Here is a 15,082-nt window from a genome sequence, read left to right as displayed (position 1 = left end):
TCATGATCAAATTTCAGCTGATATCTGGAGTGGTCACTAAGGAAATCTACTGTAGCAGCTTTTAATTTTCAAAAGGGTGACTGTGACAAAATGAGGAAAATGGTTAAAAAATGAAGCTGAAAGGATCAGCCACAAAGGTTAGGACTTTAAATCAGACGTGGCCGATGTTTAAAAATACCACCATGGAAACCCAGACTAGACGTATTCTACGTATTAACAAAGGTGGAAAAAAGAGCAAATGACAGACACAATGTCAAAAAGGTGAGGTAAAAGAGGCTATTAGCGCCAAAAGAATATCTTTCAAAAAATGGAAAAATGATCCAAATGAAAAACATAAGAAGCAACAAAAGCAATGTCAAACTAGATGCAAAGCATTGATAAAGAAGATTAAAAGAGAATATGAAGAAAAACTTGCCACAGAGATAAAAACTCATAGCTACACTTTTTTCAGGTATATCAGAAGCAGGAAGCTTGCGATGGAATCCATGGGACTGTTAGATCAGGAAGGAGCAAAAGAAGCACTCAGGGAGCAGGGGCGTATCTGAACTGCGGCGGTAGGGGGGGCCAGGGCCAGAGAGGGGGGGCACATTATAGCCCCCCCCCCCCGCCGCCGCCGCCGCCATTGCCGATCCCCCTCCCCCCAGCCGCTGCCATTGCTAACCCTCCCCCTCCGTTGCTCGCCTACCTTCGCTGGCGGGGGACCCCAACCCCCGCCAGCCGAGGTCCGCGTCCTCCTGCCGCTGCCGCTGCCGGCTGCCTTTGGTCCTTTCATTCTTCCATTGAAGCTGGCGCCGACGAAAAAGTTTCTTTTGAATCTGACGTCGCTGCACGTTGCACGTTGTACGTGCAGGACGTCAGACTCAGAAACAATTTCTGAGTCTGACGTCCTGCACGTACAACGTGCAGCGACGTCAGACTCAAAAGAAACTTTCGTCGGCGCCAGCTTCAATGGAAGAATTAAAGGACCAAAGGCAGCCGGCAGCGGCAGGAGGACGCGGACCTCGGCTGGCGGGGGTTGGGGTCCCCCGCCAGCGAAGGTAGGCGAGCAACGGAGGGGGAGGGTTGGCAGCGGTAGGGGGGTCCAGGGCGAAATCTGCGGGGGCCCAGGCCCCTGAGGCCCCACGCAGATACGCCCCTGTCAGGGAGGACAAGGCCATAGCGGACAGACTGAATTAATTCTTTGCTTTGGCCTTTACAGAAGAATATGTTAAGAGATCTAACTGTACCGGAAATGGTTTTCAGGGGTGACAATGTGGAGGAACTGAAAGAAATCTCGGTGAACTTGGAAGATGTACTGAGCCAAATTGAAAAAAGTTAAAGAGCGATAAATCACCTGAACTGGATGGTATATATCCTAGGGTATTAATAGAACTCAAACATGAAATTGCTGATCTGCTGCTAGTGATCTGAAACCTGTCATTAAATTTATCCATAGTACCTGAAGACTGGAAGGTGGTCAACATGACGCCGATTGTTAAAATGGGTTCCAGGAGTGATCCGAGAAATTACAGATGGGTAAGCCTGACTTCAGTGTCAGGCAAAATAGAGGAAACTATAAAGAATAAAATTACAGAGCACATAGACAAACATGGTTTAATGGGACAGAGTTAGCATGGATTCAGCCAAGGGAGGTCATACCTCACTAATTTCCTTCATTTCTTTGCAAGAGTGAATAAACATGTTGATAAAGGTGAGCCGGTTGATGTAGTGTATCTAGATTCCCAGAAAGCTTTTGAAAAAGTACCGTATTAGAGATTCCTGAGAAAATTAAGGCATCATGGGATAGGAGACAATGTTCTTCTGTGGATTAAGAATTGGTTATTGGACAGAAAACAGAGGGTAGGGTTAAATGGCCATTTTTCTCAATGGAAGAGGTTGAATAGTGGAATGCCACCGATATCTGTACTAGGACCAATGTTATTTAACATATTTATAAGTGATCTGGAAATTGGAACAAGTGACGTGATTAAACTTGCAGACGATACGAAACTATTCAAAGTTGTCAAAACAAATGCAGATTGTGAAAAATTGCAGGAAGACCTTAGGAAACTAAAAGTCTGGGCATCAAAATGGCAGATGAACTAAAATTCAAAGTGATTCACATTGGGAAGAATAATCTCAATCATAGTTAAGTGATGCTAGGGTCCACTTTAGCAGTCAGTACTCAAGAAAAAAAACCTAGGATTCATTGAAGACAATACCCTGAAATCTTCTGCTCAGTGTGCAGCGGCGATGGCGGCCAAAAAAGCAAACAGGATGCTAATCATTATTAGGAGAGGGATGCAAAATAAGACCAAAAATATTATAACGTGTCTGTGTCGCCCCACGGTGTGACTTCACCTTGAGTACTGTATTCAATTCTGATTGCCGTCTCTCAAAAAAGATATAGCAGAATTAGAAAAGGTTCAAAGAAGAGCGACCAAAATGATAAGGGGCCATAGAAATGCTCCCATATGAGGAAAGGCTAAAGAGGTTAGGGCTCTTCAGCTTGGAAAAGAGATGGGTGAGGGAGGATATGATTGAAGTCTACAAAATCTTGAGTGGTATTGAGCGGGAGGAGGTGGATCGAATTTTCACTCATTCAAAAAGTACAAAGACCAGGGGACACTCAATGAAAGTGCATGGAAATACTTTTAAAACAAGTAGGAGGAGGAAATATTTTTTCACTCAAACAATAGTTATGCTCTGGAACTTGTTAAACAGAGGACGTGGTAACAGTTGTTAGCGTAAAAATCCATAGTCTGTTATTGAGATGAACATGGGGGAAGTCACTGCTTGCCCTGGGATTCGTACCATGGAATGGTGCTACTAGCTGGGTTTCTGCCAGGTACTTGTGACTTGGATTGGCCACTGCTGGAAGCAGGATTCTGAGCTAAATGGGCCTTTGGTCTGACCTAGTATGGTTATTCTTATGTTCACTAAAGCAGTCTTCATAAGAAATGAGCTTATCCTGATGCCAGTTACAAAGCATCTTTGTAATCTTTTATATAATGTCTGCCTAATATTCGAAAGAACTTAGCTGGCTGCAGAATGATTAAATCGCTGGATCCAGGCTAGTCGCCAATATTCAGCGGCACATAAAGGGCTAAGGGCCCTGTTTACTAAGCCGCACTGTAGGCGCGCTAGCATTTTTAGTGTGTGCTAATGCTAGAGACACCCATATATTCCAATGGGTGTCTCTAGCATTAGCGCACAATAAAAACGATAGCGCACCTTACTAAACAGGGCCTTAAGTGCCGCTGAATATCACAGTTAGCACCAAACACAAAGACGACTATCTTGGGGACATTCCAAGGACAGAGTCAGCACTTAAGCAGTCAGGGTTAATGCATCAATGGGACCACATAAATAGTTGTCCTATCTTTATGCGGTAACCCACAACCACTTAAGTGATGAATATCGGCTTAAGCGGATATGTGTTAACCGGCTTAGAAATAATCAGATATTCAAAGCTGAATCCAGTACAAATCCCAGCTTTGAATATCCGGGATTGCCACTGACGGCTGAATATTGACCCCTATATTATATATATATATATATATATACACACACACACATATATTTCACAGATGGAAAGTGGTGGATTTTTTAGCAAAAAAAAAAAATGCTCCACGATATGGGTGCTCTAGGACAAATACAGCTCTTCCTCCAACAAATCTGAAAGCAGACAATTCATTTCTCAAGTAGCAGACTTGCATAATGACTTACGACATTCCATTCAAAATTTATACATGTAGAAATTGCATTTCAACCTAATCAAATACAGGTCCAAGGAAGTAGCATCTGGTGAACAGTGTAATGCTCTCATTAAAACCTGAATTCCTAAAAAAAAAGGAACAGGCTGGAAGGACATTTTTTGAACACTAAGCAGTGAAACAGACCAACCTAAGGGGGTCTTTTAATAAGCATTGTCACGTTTTTAGCTCGCGGTAGAAATCAGCTTGCAATAAACTCCGAGATGCCCATTATATTCCTATGGGTGTCTCAACATTTAACTCCATCTGATTTCACTCACGAGATTAAAAAAAACGCTACCACATTTTAGTAAAAGACCACCTAAGTTGTTTCCTGTTTCTCAAGTTAGTACCAGAAAGCAGGTAAATAACGGGGGTTCTTTCCTTGATCACTGCCCAGAGCTCTTCTGCTTACCACTTTGTAAAGCCATTCACAGATTTAACAACAAGAATAAATTCCAAACCAAAAGAGCTTGTGTAGTGGTAATACCCATCGCTTGGCAAAAGATTGTAATTGCATTCAAAGTTCTAGAAACCTAACATGCATTGAACATTAAAGGAAGCACCACTAAGGGGTTGTATTACTAAGCTGTGGTAAGCACTAGTACATGCTTACTGCAGCTTAAAAGGGCTTACTGAGGTAATTTTGCAACCTGTGCGCGCAAACCACAGCCTAAAAAATTAATTTTATTTTACCATAGAGGTGGCATCTCCTTGGGGGGGGGGGGGGGGGGGTGGAGAGTTAAGGTTCCTGCATTAATCAGTTCGCATGTCTGCATTACCATACACTGAGTAGCACAGGATAAGCGCATGAGACCTTACCACCTCACGTGCTCTTTGTTAACGGCCAAACACTAATGGTGACATTAGAGCACGACTAAACCAAAAATGTAGGGTAGAACCCTCAGTAGTGTGCAGTTAATATATATAAATCAATCTTAAGAGTTCTCTTATGGTCTAATATCTGCCAGTCTTCGCTATAGGAGGAAAAAGCCTCACGAAGCTCAAGAGTTGCTAAAAGCAACAAGAGCAGGGCTGCTTCATCATTGGCTTATAAAAAAAAAGGCGTAAAAGCCTGAAGATAAACTCAAACTAATTTTCTCTACATTGTGGAAGAGTGATAAACTATACAACTGCAAAAAATATATATATATTCCTCAAAAATATATTTCACAGTAGTAGTAATAGTAGTATGAAGAGTTACTTAGCTTCAAAAACGATCTTCCTTGCTCTTCTCTTATTCAAACTATCGGACCGTCACAGTCCGATAGTTTGAACAAGAGGAGAGCAAGGAAGATCGTTTTTGAAGCTAAGTAACTCTTCATACTACTATTACTACTACTACTACTGTGAAATATATTTTTGAGGAATATATATATATTTTTTGCAGTTGTATAGTTTATCACTCTTCCACAATGTAGAGAAAATTAGTTTGAGTTTATCTTCAGGCTTTTACGCCTTTTTTTTTATAAGCCAATGATGAAGCAGCCCTGCTCTTGTTGCTTTTAGCAACTCTTGAGCTTTGTGAGGCTTTTTCCTCCTGTAGCGAAGACTGGCATATGTTAGACCATAAGAGAACTCTTAAGATTGATTTATATATATTGACATTAGAGCATGGTCATTAATTAGGAAAATATGAAAAAACTGGCATTTTCTGGCTATGCTAAAAATGGCCTTAGCATGAAGAAAAAACCTGTGTAAAGGCGTGCTGCAGCTACTTTTTAGCACAGCTTAGTAAAAGAAGCCCTAAGTCAATGACATGCTAAAAGTACTTAGCATTGTGGAGGAGTAGCCTAATGCTTAGTGCAGCGCCCTGAGAACCAGGAGCTCCTTGTGACTCTGGGCAAGTCCTCTTAACCCTCCACTGCCTCAGGTACAAACTTTGATTGTGAGCCCTCCAGGGACAGGGAAATATCCAGAGTACCTGAATGCAACTCACCCTGAGCTACTACTGAAAAAGGTGTGAGCAAAATCTAAATAAATAAATAGGTCATCTAACCCTCCATCGCCCAGGTACAAAATAGCTGAAGGGGGAGGGTTAAATGTATAAGTTTGATGACTAACAATCAGGATGTATACCAGTGGTGCTCATGTTAAACATGCTATTAATATGGTACAGTCAGTTGTATTTTCCAATTTGTCATCAATAAAAAACGTTGAAACATAAATCCACCGCTCTGCCGTGATAAATCATTTCTACAAACCATTGCAACTATGTGATTTTACATAAAGGCATTTGCACATGTAGATTGCAAACACGTAGAAACTGATTTCAGAATGCCACTATTTACACATGGTGATTGCCTGGAATGCACAGATTTAAAAGGGGACGTATTGCTTATTTATTTATTTGGGTTTATTTTACTGCATTTTTTAAGACATTCACTCAAGGCAGTATACAGCTTATATTTAGGGTGGGTCAAAAACTGTTATGTGTATTTCCCTCTTTATAAGCAGACTACCTGTATGATTTAAAATATTTCCCCGTTGCTTTAAATACCACCACCAAGGCATATATAAGCTTCTGTAAAGTGTTCCTTTCGGCCATGACGTGAAACAAATAATTGAGAGGATTATTGCATTTAACCCCTTCGTCTCCCCCTAGTACACTGTTTTTCCTTTAAAATGTAAATGTTACCATTTGAGGCTGTTGCTCCTTAATTGGCTGCACTTACACATGTAAAGGGGAATTCTATATATGGCGCTGAATGTTAGGCGCTACTTCCGTGCCGAATTTTCAGTGTAAAAAAAGCGTTCTAACAGATGTTAAGCACAGAAATGGATCAGAAACAGTAGATCCACGCAAAAACGCACTTACATGCCCATTTATAGAATAGTGCCATGGTGTTTTTGTGTTGATCTGCAAAGGGGGCGTGGCCATGGGTGGGACATTCCCTTAAAACGAGCACAGTGTTATAGAACAGTGCGGATCTGCACCCAGTTTGCGCGCTGGGATTTATACCTGGTTTCAGCTGGTGTTAACTCCCTGTGCCCAAAGTTGATTGTAGACCCCAATGCTATGAGCTATTCTATAAAGAGCACCAATCCCAGAGCACCCATCACATAATACTGTTCAGTGACAATTTATTTTGGCACTGAATTTTGAGTGCCATTTACTAAATCCTGCCCATAAGGGTCTGGAATATGGCTTTCATACATACTGCTGCCATCACATACACTTGGAAGTAGTGAAAAATTATCACTTCCATGGATTATCACCAGCATTTATACATGGAAGCTGCCAAATGATGCCACTATTTCGATGCACTGTACGTGCTGGCAAAATTTAAACCTATTTTTAAATATATACAGATAAGGACGTTATACATTTACTGGCTATTGGTAATTGTACAACTTCTGAACAAAACCGATCTGCTTCAGACCAATAGTGCCCCAGGCAGACCACCACTACCAATGACTCTCCATTAATCTGTAGTTCAACAGGTTCAGCAAGTCAGGCACATGAGGTTTACAAGGGTACATTTTTTTTCAAAACACTTCAGTACTGGAATTCATTTTCTGCTTTGCACACACTGAAAGTGATTGAATATGTAAATCTGCTCACACAGAAGTTTTCAAAACTTTCCCCTCACTAACTGTAATGAGGATCAGTTTATATGTCATTTTCAAAGATAAAAGAGTACTTTACCCATACTAGTCCACCATACACTAACCCCTTGACTCTATATAGGTCATCTAAAAAGTTGGTCATCCAAATTTAGGTACGGATCCCAGATGCGCATGTAATTAGTCAAATTAGGCACTAAAAATCAATTATTGGTGTTAATTGGCAGTTAAGAGGCGGTAACTAGGAGTTACACACGCACCTGGCCTACGCCATATTCTCTGAGTGCCTAAATTTCATAGCATACAACTCAAAAGGAGTCATGGGAGGGGCATGGGTGGGTCAGGGGCATCCCCAGAAATTAAGTGCGATTTGTGCATCGAACCGCCATGAGTTGGGCATGAGGATTTCCACCAGTTTTCAGCCGGCTTTGGGTGTGAGAATCCACGCTAAGCACTATGCTGTAAAAGATTGCTTACCACTAAGTGACCTTTATAGAATTGGCATTTAGCGCAGATTTATTTTTAACAACACTTAACTTTTGGCAACATTTATTGAATCTGGCCCTCCAAGCCCCATAAAATTGAGTCTCATCATCATCAGAAACTTCTTTATCCAGTAAAAACCTAAGTTGAGATTGATCTTAAAAAAAAAAAAAAAAAACATTTAGGGTGCTGTTTACTAAGACGCGCTAGAAGCGCATTAGCGTGCACTAACCATGTAGACACCCATAATATTCCTATGGGCGTCTACACGGTTAGTACACACTAAAGATGCTAGCACACCTTAGTAAACAGGGTCCTGTCTTGATTTTCTTTTATGAGTTACTTTTCTCTTCTAGTCCCCATTGATGTGAACATTGTCTATATTCATATTTGAATTCAAAATGATTCGGGTGGGGGCGGGGAAGGAAGGACAAACAGAAAATACTGCTTTACCCACAGAAAAAGAGAGCTTGTAGAAAATGTAGAACATTGCCTTAGATGCGGTTAAGAGTACGCTAAGATCAGCTACGTGTGTGCTTTAATCAACAGAAAAACTATCCTCACTAATTATCAAGTAAAACTGCGTGAGAACACTTTTCCTTAAGGAAAATTTACAAAAGTGAAATGTATGCACATATTTTCACTTTTGAAAGTTAGTGCAAACTTCATGATTAAGAAGGACCCATGGACTCTGCACCTATCTGGGGACTTTTAGTGGTTCTCAACCCAGTCTTCAGGACACACCCAGTCAGGTTTTCTGGATATCCGCAATAAATAAGTATGAGATAGATCTACATGCCCTGCCGCCATTGTATGCAAATCTATCTCATGTAGGTTTTCTGGATATCCATAATGAATATACATGTGCTCCATGGACTGGGTTGGAAACCACTGCCCTAAATTATTTGAGGACTATATCACAACAGTAAGTTGTTCTCTCTCTCCCTAGAGCTCAAAGGTGGTCTTTTTAGAAGGCCTGCGTAGCATTTCCATGTGTAAATTCCACAGTGTGCTGCTGTGGCTAAGAAAGCAAATAGAATGTTAGGTATTATTAGGAAAGGAATGGAAAACAAAAATAAGGATGTTATAATGCCTTTGTATCGCTCCATGGTGCGACTGCACCTCGAATATTGTGTTCAATTCTGGTCACCACATCTCAAAAAAGATATAGTGGAATTAGAAAAGGTGCAGAGAAGGGCGACGAAAATGATAAAGGCTAACGCGGCTAGGGCTCTTCAGCTTGGAGAAAAGGCGGCTGAGAGGAGATATGATAGAGGTCTATAAAATAATGAGTGGAGTCGAACGGGTAGATGTGAAGCATCTGTTTATGCTTTCCAAAAATACTAGGACTAGGGGACATGCGATGAAGCTACAATGTAGTAAATTTAAAACGAATCAGAAAAAATATTTCTTCACTCAACGTGTAATTAAACTCTGGAATTCATTGCCAGAGAATGTTGTAAAGGCAGTTAGCTTAGCGTAGTTTTAAAAAGGTTTGGACAGCTTCCTAAAGGAAAAGTGCCTAGACCATTATTAAATGGACTTGGGGAAAATCCACTATTTCTGGGATAAGCAGTATAGAATATTTTGTACTTTTTGGGATCTTGCCCCTAGTGGTAGTCTCATGCAAGTACCACTACGAGTCATCTTTCCAAGTGGGCCGCAAACTGATGCAACTTACTGCTAGGGGTCATACTTCTGCATGTTTTGCATTTCAGTAATGTAACCCGCAGTAAATTTTAAGTATCACCATGGTAAATTTTGTCAAGATGCATTAGGGCTCTTAAGTCACATTAATGAGCAAATAACATGACTTATCATAGTAACAAAAGAGGCTTTGAAAATGAGCTCCATAGTAAGTGATGGCAGATAAAGACCCGAATGGTCCATCCAGTCTGCCCAACAATCACATTCATTCTCAATTCTAGATTACATCAGAAATGAACGTGATACTTGATCATGGTCTCTCTTTATTGTTTCTGGGACATAGACCATAGAAGTCCATCCGGCTCTGTCCCTATGTTCAAAGCTGGGCCGCCCGGCTTTGTCCTTATTTTCCAAGCCAGGCAGACTTCTACAGTCTAAAGCAGCTTGAAAACTTCTCCCTGTAAAGCCCTGGCCAAAATTAGCACTTCTATGAAAGGCATGTGTGGCTTGGAGCTGATAGAAAACCTGCCAGGGAAATATTATTAAATATACAGTGGTGGAAATAAGTATTTGATCCCTTGCTGATTTTGTAAGTTTGCCCACTGACAAAGACATGAGCAGCCCATAATTGAAGGGTAGGTTATTGGTAACAGTGAGAGATAGCACATCACAAATTAAATCCGGAAAATCACATTGTGGAAAGTATATGAATTTATTTGCATTCTGCAGAGGGAAATAAGTATTTAATCCCTCTGGCAAACAAGACCTAATACTTGGTGGCAAAACCCTTGTTGGCAAGCACAGCGGTCAGACGTCTTCTGTAGTTGATGATGAGGTTTGCACACATGTCAGGAGGAATTTTGGTCCACTCCTCTTTGCAGATCATCTCTAAATCATTAAGAGTTCTGGGCTGTCGCTTGGCAACTCGCAGCTTCAGCTCCCTCCATAAGTTTTCAATGGGATTAAGGTCTGGTGACTGGCTAGGCCACTCCATGACCCTAATGTGCTTCTTCCTGAGCCACTCCTTTGTTGCCTTGGCTGTATGTTTTGGGTCATTGTCGTGCTGGAAGACCCAGCCACGACCCATTTTTAAGGCCCTGGCGGAGGGAAGGAGGTTGTCACTCAGAATTGTACGGTACATGGCCCCATCCATTCTCCCACTGATGCGGTGAAGTAGTCCTGTGCCCTTAGCAGAGAAACACCCCCAAAACATAACATTTCCACCTCCATGCTTGACAGTGGGGACGGTGTTCTTTGGGTCATAGGCAGCATTTCTCTTCCTCCAAACACGGCGAGTTGAGTTCATGCCAAAGAGCTCAATTTTTGTCTCATCTGACCACAGCACCTTCTCCCAATCACTCTCGGCATCATCCAGGTGTTCACTGGCAAACTTCAGATGGGCCGTCACATGTGCCTTCCGGAGCAGGGGGACCTTGCGGGCACTGCAGGATTGCAATCCGTTATGTCGTAATGTGTTACCAATGGTTTTCGTGGTGACAGTGGTCCCAGCTGCCTTGAGATCATTGACAAGTTCCCCCCTTGTAGTTGTAGGCTGATTTCTAACCTTCCTCATGATCAAGGATACCCCACGAGGTGAGATTTTGCGTGGAGCCCCAGATCTTTGTCGATTGACAGTCATTTTGTACTTCTTCCATTTTCTTACTATGGCACCAACAGTTGTCTCCTTCTCGCCCAGCGTCTTACTGATGGTTTTGTAGCCCATTCCAGCCTTGTGCAGGTGTATGATCTTGTCCCTGACATCCTTAGACAGCTCCTTGCTCTTGGCCATTTTGTAGAGGTTAGAGTCTGACTGATTCACTGAGTCTGTGGACAGGTGTCTTTCATACAGGTGACCATTGCCGACAGCTGTCTGTCATGCAGGTAACGAGTTGATTTGGAGCATCTACCTGGTCTGTAGGGGCCAGATCTCTTACTGGTTGGTGGGGGATCAAATACTTATTTCTCTCTGCAGAATGCAAATAAATTCATATACTTTCCACAATGTGATTTTCCGGATTTAATTTGTGATGTGCTATCTCTCACTGTTACCAATAACCTACCCTTCAATTATGGGCTGCTCATGTCTTTGTCAGTGGGCAAACTTACAAAATCAGCAAGGGATCAAATACTTATTTCCACCACTATACTTGTATTCCCATTGTCTACATTTTTGGCACACCCAAAGCATGCCCCCTTTGAAAACGTCTGTCCTGGTCATCTACAGCAGTAAACAACTGTTTTCTAAAAATCAGCATTTACATTTACACATATATGCTGCTCTTTAAATACAGAGATACTTCTATGATGTCCTTTGCTGGCAGTTAAACTAATCACACTCACTCTACTGCTGTATGAAGAAATGAATACTAAATGTTTTTGAATGTTCCCTTTGCTGATGCTGCAAAAAATGGGACTATGGCTAAGTTAATGCAGTTGATACCTCTACTATCACAACCCCCATGGCATCCAATACACAAATATAGCACAAACTGCATTCCCTGGGACCTCCTTTCCATCAAGACTGGAAGAAAAAAAGAAGAGAATCTGAAACACCAAAGCACATGAAAAATAGAGACATATGACTTAACATATATTTATTCCATAAAAGGCAGAAAACAAAACAGGAGAAAAAAAAAGCGTATGAGGAAAGTTATATTTGCTTGATTAACTGAAATCAAAGAGGAAAATAAGACTACAGCAAAAGGTAATATACAGCCGGGACAATGGGATACTGACATTTTAAGAAATCTACCTAGTGCTGTTTTGTATTGCAAAGTATACTGTACTGGGATCCTGCTGGGAGGAAAAGGCACTGTGCAAACCCAATATAATAAAAACAGGACAGAAGGGCTTTTATCTGGCCAAAATAAACACAGCTTGGATATAGAAGGAGGCATAATGGCAAGAGAACATGAATTCAACCAAGAAAGTGATGTAATATCTAATGAAGCTCAATTTAGAATGCTTTATTGCCATTAGGATATAAGAACATAAGCGTTGCCATACTGGGACAGACCAAAGGTCCATCATGCCTTGTATCCTGTTTCCAACAGTGGCAAAGCCAGGTTACAAGTACCCAGCAAGATCCCAAAACAGTACAATACTTTTTATGCTGTTTATCCTAGAAAATAAGCATTGGATTTCCCCAAGTCCATCTTAATAATGGCTTATGGACTTTCCTTTTAGGACGGTAGCCAAACCTTTTTTAAACCCCGCTAAGCTAACTGCTTTTACCACATTCTCTGGCAATAAATTCCAGAGTAATTACACATTAAGTGAAGAAATATTTTCTCTGATTTGCTTTAAATATACTACTTTGTAGCTTCATTACGTGCCCCCTAGTCCTAGTAGTTTTGAAAAGAGTAAACAAAAGATTCACATCTACCCGCTCCACTCTACTTATTATTTTATATACCTTATACAGTACCGCTAAGTATTCCATATGTACTTTGTACAGGGCTATGTATGTTGTCAATGCTATATAATTATCCCTAAAGGCAGGGCTGGAATAACCATTGGTCGTTTTTTTTGCTTTCATTTGATTGGAAGAGGCCCATGATGTCACGGATACTTCTATATCACGCTCAGCACATGGAGCTTATGAGGGAGAGTAGCTTTCTCAATTGCTCAAGCTGCATCATTTCTCTGTCACTACCCAGGGCCATATCAGAACTTTGGACACGAAACAAGTTTCCTATATCCCAGAGTCACTAATCCAGGGATGGGCAATCACGTCCTTGAAGGCCACAACCCAGTCCTGTTTTCAAGATTTCCACAACAAATGCGCATGAGATCCATTTGCATACAACTGAAGCAGTACATGCAAATCAATCTTATGCATATTCATTGTGGAAATCTTGAAAACCCAACTGGGCTGTGGCCCTCCAGGGCCATGGTTGCCCACCCGTGGCCTAATCTGATGTACTCAAAGCCTGGACAGGATCATAATAAAATGGGTCAAACTCAAGTAAGAAAAAAAGCTAATTAAAATGACACCAATTTTATAACCATAATAAAACACTCGAGACAGTATATTTGAGACCTTGAAGGTGCAGACCTGAGAGAAATCATCTCCGCTTACAAAGCTAGCCACGTTTTGACCTGCACATTCAGCTGCAGGTACACTTAAAGAGAATAAAATCAGAGTTTTTTTTTTTTAATAACAAAACATTTCTTCTGCCATCATTAGGGTGACATCTAGATGTATTTGGGAGCTTGAAGTGGGATAGTTTCAGGGATCTGTTTTGTGTCCGTCCCAATTGTGCAAGCAATGCCAGCCCTCCATTTAAAAAGGAAGGAACACTAGCTATTCCTGCTGCTATGACCCTCACCCAATTCACATTAAATGAAATTCAACCAGATAAGGTACGTTCTTGCCCCACCTGCTTCCAGGACTCTTTATTAAAGTGTAAAAACAGAATACCTGTTTAAACACTGTATTCAGTAATGAAACCAAACCTTCCACATGCATCTGATGTAGGTGAGGGGTTACCTGACTGGAATGCCACACCCCCTCTTGTCTTATGACACGCTTATAAATCATAGCACACTAAGGTGAGTCAGCTCTGTTTTGTGCTTCATCACTGCTGCAGGGTTTAAACAACCAGTCCTCAAAGATGAGCACAGCTGAAATATATTCCCTTCAGAATTCTGCTCAAGATACCAAAGAGGGGCCCAGGCAGTTTAAAAAAAAATAAAATATGCTTTTTAATAGCACTGAGGGTCAACAGGGCATTTCTTATGCATTAATGCCTTACCTCAGTTAAGAGCATTCAATGAACTCGCACACAGAGAGATTTACTGCCTGGGAATATCCTGCTTAAAATAGCTTAATCATAGCACATTAAAAAAAATTAATTGAATAAAGAAAATGAAGGATTCAACCAGTGTGAGCATAATATTCTCTGATGTACACTGCTATATTAATAGTGTCAGTTTTTCACCATAAACTTCTTCAAAAACAGCATCTTCATTAAAGAATCATGGGTAGCAGTGGCAAGACACTTCTTTGGAAAACAAAGTTATCATCAAAGTAGACTATTTCCGATAAATACTATCACTGGGGCCAGGGTCCCTGTCTACAGTAGTTGTACAGCAACGGGTTAACCTATGGGGTCATTAGTTTACCCACGAAAGGAAATCTCCTGGCAATGCAACAAAGAATAACAAGGAATACCTATTTTTATCTCAGTGGTAAACATGAATTTCGCAAGCAGTACACTGGGTTTGCACCGTCACAAAAGTATGTTTGCACTGCAGTGGGCTTTTAATAGCACAAATCGTTAAAAATGGTCAAGTGTAAACATTAAAAGTACTTTATTTCATTTCTATGCACTGCAAAATGCAGTAGGCCCAATAATGCTCAGGATGGCAAGTCTTTACTAAAGAGGCTGCCTGAACAAGCACTGAAGCTGAGAAATGCAATTGGCCGAATGGTCCTGCCTGTATGCTTATTGCTAACTTCTTCTATTTTTTAAATCATGCAAATAAATTTCTGGTTTAAATGACAACTCATACCTAACTACTGGATTTTGACTGCACCAGGATATGTCTCAACAGTCCCTTTCAATTGTCAGAGAATGAACATTGCATGCATAAAAATGAAACAGGCCAGAAACACTGACCCTGCAATGAAAAAAAAATGTATTTTT

At 41.0% G+C, this 15,082-nt stretch overlaps 1 protein-coding gene across 1 annotated transcript in view; it reads right to left on the bottom strand.

Moving 5' to 3' along the window:
- The window catches only part of HIVEP1 (HIVEP zinc finger 1), a 392,318-nt gene that overhangs the window by 374,734 nt on the left and 2,502 nt on the right, over nucleotides 1–15,082 (bottom strand). The gene's annotated exons all lie outside the window — the stretch shown is intronic.

The sequence above is a fragment of the Microcaecilia unicolor genome, chromosome 1 (genome assembly GCF_901765095.1).
Source record: "Microcaecilia unicolor chromosome 1, aMicUni1.1, whole genome shotgun sequence".
Lineage (NCBI taxonomy): Eukaryota > Metazoa > Chordata > Amphibia > Gymnophiona > Siphonopidae > Microcaecilia > Microcaecilia unicolor.
Note: the sequence above shows the minus strand (reverse complement) of the source record. Positions and strands in the feature narration are given on the sequence as shown.